The sequence below is a fragment of the Protopterus annectens genome, chromosome 6.part0, assembly GCF_019279795.1.
Source record: "Protopterus annectens isolate FY-2018-M chromosome 6.part0, PAN1.0, whole genome shotgun sequence".
In the NCBI taxonomy this organism is placed as follows: domain Eukaryota; kingdom Metazoa; phylum Chordata; order Ceratodontiformes; family Protopteridae; genus Protopterus; species Protopterus annectens.
Window position 1 is genome coordinate 1115821625 of NC_056737.1, and position 5905 is coordinate 1115827529.

The 5905-nt window shown below is 43.6% G+C and overlaps 1 pseudogene; it reads left to right on the top strand.

The window, feature by feature from the left end:
- The first annotated feature begins 5610 nt into the window (after window positions 1-5610).
- Window positions 5611-5664, top strand: LOC122805117 (annotated as a pseudogene).
- The last annotated feature ends 241 nt before the right edge of the window (window positions 5665-5905 follow it).

Consider the following 5905-nt stretch of genomic DNA (forward strand, 5'->3'; position numbering starts at 1 on the left):
CACACACAGACTAAGGATGTGCTCTGCTCCAGTGTCTAAATGTGTGTGTGTGTGTGTGTGTGTGTGTGTGTGTGTGTGTGTGTGTGTGTGTGTAATAGTAAAGACGCACAAGCAGACTAAGGATGTGCTCTGCTCCAGTGTTTAAATGTGTGTGTGTTATAGTAAAGACACAAGCAGACTAAGGATGTGCTCTGCTCCAGTGTTTAAATGTGTGTGTGTTGTAGTAAAGACACATGCACTGACTAATGATGCACTCTGCTCCAATGTTTAAATGTGTGTGTGTGTGTGTGTGTGTGTGTGTGTGTGTGTGTGTGTGTGTGTGTGTGTGTGTGTTGTAGTAAAGACACACAAGCAGACTAAGGATGTGCTCTGCTCCAGTGTTTAAATGTGTGTGTTGTAATAAAGACACACGCACTGACTAATGATGCACTTTGCTTCAGTGTTTAAATGTGTGTGTTGTAGTAAAGACACACACACACACACACACACACACACACACACACACTAGATTCGACCGCATAACACACACACAGACTAACAATGCGGTCGACTCTAGTGTTTAAATGTGTGTGTGTGTTGGAGTAAAGATGCATGCACAGACTAAAGAAGCACTCTGCTCCAATGTTTAAATGTGTGTGTGTTTTAGTAAAGACACACGCACTGACTAATGATGCACTTTGCTCCAGTGTTTAAATGTGTGTGTGTTGTAGTAAAGACACACACACACACACACACACTAACGATGCATTCGATTCCAGTGTTTAAATGTGTGTGTGTTGTAGTAAAGATTCACACACAGACTAACAATGCACTCTGCTCCAATGTTTAAATGTGTGTGTGTTGTAGTAAAGATGCGCGCACAGACTAAATGAAGTTTGGCAACAAACTAAGTTGTCCCGGGACATCTTCAAGGGGGGGGGTTAGGTTAGTATTGGGGGGGGTTAAGTGAGTTGGGGAGGTGAAAGGGTTAAGTGGAGGCAAGGATGGTTGTTGGGAAATGAGATTATGATGTGGAGGGGCTTTAGAGGCTTAGTCTAGTGTAGATGGGTTAAGCAATCACATTTTGGCGTGATCATGCCATACTGCAGGTTCATGTCCTGACGACCGGTGTGTTCTGTGGTCAGGTAGGCCTTGGTTTGGTGGTGAGTTTGAGGATGTGAGTGCCTGGGGAATATTCGTGGGTGTGATGGTTGGAGGTGAGGTGTTTTTTTTTTTTTTTTATTTTTATTTTGTGGGGAAGACTCGCGCAAAGCACAATCAGATTTCCTTTTCCTCAGTATCGTATATTTGTTAGGGGGTGAGACATTTTGTTTGGCTTTGTGGCTTGTTGTTTGGCAGTTCATGGGGTTTTGCAGGGAATGAGCTGCATGTTGCTTTGTCTGGGTTTGTTCTGCTGGCTGGTTGACCTTTGATTTGGTGCTTACTCGTTGGTGGGGTTGGATTTTGTCTGGGATGACTCCTGGTGCTTGGCCCACTTGGTGGTTTTTGCTGTGGTGGGCCATGTCCTGGATCTGTGTGCAGAGTGCTGTGGATGTGGTCCTGGTTTGGGGTGGAGTTGGTGTGGTGCTGTTTTGTTTTGACTGCTCATTTTCGGTTTCGAAGACCTGTTTGGGTTGCCTCGCTGGCTGAAATTGGTGGAGTGCTTGTTGGGACCGGTGCGTATCATTGCTGTTTAGGAGGGCAGGTGGTTTGGCAGTTGACCCTGGTGTGATGTGTGGAGAAGCATCATGGGATTGCCGTTTCGCAGGCTGCAGGCTCTGTGTGGGGAGGAGTTTGCTGCTTCATGCACGGTGTAGCATGGGTGTCTGGGGCAAGAAAAAAAAAGAGAGAGTGCATAGTTCTTGTCCCCCCCCTTTGGATTTCTGGGAGCAACATGTGACAACCATGACTGGGTTTGAGTATGGCATGGTGTATTGTCTCACTTGTCCCTCTGCAGATGGTGGTCATGGTAGTGGAGCTGGTGGTAGATCTACCTTGCTGTTAGTTGGCCGGGGTTTCGGTTCGGGCTCCTGTCCTTTGTGGGCAGCGTGCAGTTACATGGCCGGGTGTGATTGAATTGTGTGTTGCAGCTTGTTAGCTGCAGCAAATGTGGTTTGCTTGCAGAGAGTTCCAAGGTCTTTGTAGCTGCCATGAACTATTTTGAATTGCTGAACTTGGGTAGGATATATGTGGCAAGCTGTGCAGTGAATTTGAGTTGCCAACAAAGCTCTGTTCATCTGCATTTAAGTTGTCTATGGAGCGATGCCTTTTGATGGGAAGTATGTCTGGGCAAGTGTGAGTTTTGCTCAGCTAATGGAGATTAGAGAAAAGAATGCTGCAGAGTGGTTGTTTTAGCATTAAATGTAAAAAAATAAAAAAAAGACAAGTGTTGCTTGGTGCACTGGTCTGGTGTTTTTTTTTTTTTTTTTTGCATTTGTGGAGGTTGCTGTTATCCAGGTTTGAGGCCCTCATCCCTGAGAAACACTGAGAGTTGCAGTCACTGTACTCCATTTGTTGGTGGGAGGTCCAATGGAGATGTCCACTGGTGCCACGGTTACTAATTCAGCTATGTTAGAAGTGCCTCTATTTTTCTGGCCAAATGTATCCTCTACATTGTTTATGCTTCCTTGAAATGGCTTTGGAGTATCAATGACTTTTTGATGAATGGATGGGAAAGTGGGGCTCTGCCTTTGCAGCTACATAGCATGTTTGTTTCGGACTTCATCTCTTTGGGGAGCTCATTTTGATGCAGGACCTGTTGTGCGATTGACTTTCTAGATTTGTGGTAGCAGCAGCATGTGGACACTTGTCCCTTGGCCTGTGTGACACTTGGCTGGTTGCTTTGTCCAGATTTCTTGTTTGGGACTCAGTGTGAGTTGTCATCTTTGATTGTATGAGACTGAAACAGGGGCTGTTGGCATGTTTTGATTGCAGTCTGAGGCGGTTTAACGTGCTTTTGGTGTAATGGATGGGGCACGGATTTTTGATCTGAGTTGCTTGTTGGCTACGGAATAGATGATTGTGTGTCTTTTCTGTGTGCACTGGATGTTTGGCTTGTGTGGTCCTCGAATTGCCTCATGTTTTGACTTGTGCCGGGTGGCATGACTGTCTGACTAGAGCATGCATTCAAGGTCAATTGAGGGTGTTCTTTCTGAGCGGTTCCCTATGTTGGCATCTGTGGCTGGTTATTTTGGTGGACATTTTGGTTGTGGGCTTTGTGGCCTTCATGCATGGAGGCTAGGTAGGCATGCCTTTCAGGTGTTCAGGTTTTCGTGGAGCGTCTGGCTGTCTGGCACATTTTTGGTCTGTTTTTGTGGTTTCTTGTTTTCTGGCAGATTGAGGGGTAAATGTGGGGGGTGGGGTCATTGATGATATACATTGGATTTCAAACTTTGAACTGGTTCACCTGGCAGTTTGCGGGACAGTGTGGAGTGCTGGATGTTTGTATGGTAGTGATTCTGTGCTTGTAGGGTCCTTTGGTGACAGCTTTGCCTGGAAGGTATTCTGTGGCATTTCTTGTACTGGTATGGTTCCAACTAGGCTACAGGTGACCTTTTTGTGGGCCTGGAGTTGATTTGTTGGTAGTTGCACCATGAGCAGGCTTGGTGGGGGTTGGTAAGTGTAGCACATGGGGTGGAGTTCTTCTGGGCAGGATGGAGTTTCAGTGTTTGGTCTGGAGTTGTCACTGAAAGCTGAGAAAGTCCAGAAAGGAAGTCTGAGGTGAGAAACAAGACAACAGTTTTATCCCAGTTCTTTCACTGACATTTCTGCTCGATGTATGGAATTCTGTTACAGGTGTCACTGAATTTCTGTTCAAATCGTTGCAAAATGAAGGTAGAATTTGCTGAACATAAAAGTTGCAGATTTCATACCCTGCAGGAAATCCTGGTTAATCCAAAAACTGTTGTGCTCTTGACTTTCAGAGTTTGTAAGAGAAATATAGAAAAAATGTCCCTATTTTGAGCCTTTTTTAGACCTTGGGGCTTTGGTCACACTTCTATTTATACCTTAGTCCAGAATTTTGCATTCACAGGTTCAAAGGTATGTCTCGCAGATGTGGTATGGTGTACTTGCTGTAGGTTGGTGTTTTCTTTGTTTTGCTTTTCTATAGTGTTGATCATTATGGGGTGGGGGGGTGTTTGAAAGCAAGAGCAAGCATTTCCCGAAGACAGTTGAGCAAAGGGGTAAAGGGGTTTAGTAGATATAAAGGGGGGGGTCATACTGAAAAGGTGTTTGCTGCACAGACACGAGGTATAGGGTTTGAGGCTCATTTCTGTTTCAAGTCTTGTAAAGACAAGGTGCTTTTTTCATACCAAAGTCAATTGTCAGTTTGGTCCCTTCATTGTTCTTGGCTTTGTACAGATTTCTTGCTCAGGACAAATTAAAGGTATAAAATGTACATGCAGTACAGCAATAAAATAAATACATTACGACATTCTGCCCCATTGAAGCATGAAAGGTTTGCACTGGCTGATTCAGAATTATATGATTACCCTGGAAGTTTGTGCCATATGGTTTAACTGAATGTCTGCAGTTTTGAAGGTTGGTACTATGAATGCAGTAAACTTGACAAAGCCTTGAATTAGTATATTAAGTTCTATAGCTGGGTGCCACAGCACTCTGAGTAATAGTATACTTTAATTTCATCCTGGTATTTGTGTTTAGGTAAGAATATTGTCAGTCTCATCTCATTCTCAGTGGTGATTTCTCACAAATCTCTGGCAAATCTTTGAGGACTGAAGTTCAAATAATGACAGACATCTGAGTTTCACACTTCATACAGTGATGTGATCCCTGGGATGAATTTGCTATCTCCAATCCAATCATCAAGGTTCTTTTGAAGACGGCCAAAGAGGCTTGACATGTATGGGCAGTATATTCCAGTGTCTGGTTTGTTCATGTTGATGACAAGGTTTAGATCCTTGGAGCGCATGGCTCTGATACTTTTAATATATTCCACTGGTAGTTAAATTTATTTTGGGGTATTTGATAGGTTCATAGGAAGCATTGCTTCAGTTATGGCTGCTTTGTCATAGATTGGAGTGTTATTGGTACATTCCTTCCTGGGTTGGCAGGAAAGGTTATCTTTGAAGATGTCTTGGAACGTGTTATGTGTTTTGGATGTTTTACATGTCTTTTCTTTCTTGCAGATGGGGTCTTGGAATGCTGTGGCTGTAGTTTGGAATAGGTGGGTATAAAGTGGAGTCATCTTGTCCCTCTGGGAAAGTTTAATTTTGTCTTTTTCTTTGGAGATGATGGTGCGCTGAGTTCCAGTGGTGAGATACAGTGAGTACACAGATGATCATCCTTTGGTGTCGAATAAGCGGTAGGGTCATTGGGTGAGTAATCAGAAATGGATAGGTGAAAAGGCAAGCACAGTGATTCGGAAGAAGAAAGAAGCACAACCAATTTTTGTTTACTCTAGAATAAGTGGTATGTTTTATGACCTCATTAGATTGTCATAGTGAGAATGGTTTTGCTGCATGTTTAAATCTGAATGCATGTTTCAGTGCAAGTCCTGATCACTTGGGTGGGCACATTTAGGTTACAGATGGGAGTGCTGAGTGAGTAACAGTCAATGCCCTGATGGAAATGGACTTGAAAGGTAATGTTTTTTGTTTTGGGGATGTTTAAATCTCAGATCTTTTAGTATTTGTCTAGTAGGTCTTTTCATTAAAGACCGTAATTAGCACAAGGATCATTTCACTTGGCGTTTGGGTCAATTTTGTGAGTAGAGTTTTAAGAAGCATGGTAGGTAGATAGGCAACAGGGTCTTGGGTGTGAGACTTGCTACTAGTTATTTGACTGGGTGCTGTCTTGAGTTCAAGGGGTTATAGTTTGTGGTTTTGTTGTGGTTATAGGCTGTCAATACATTCAGGTTGAGCCATGATTTTGGATTTGAAGGCAGCGGGCTAAAAGGGTATGT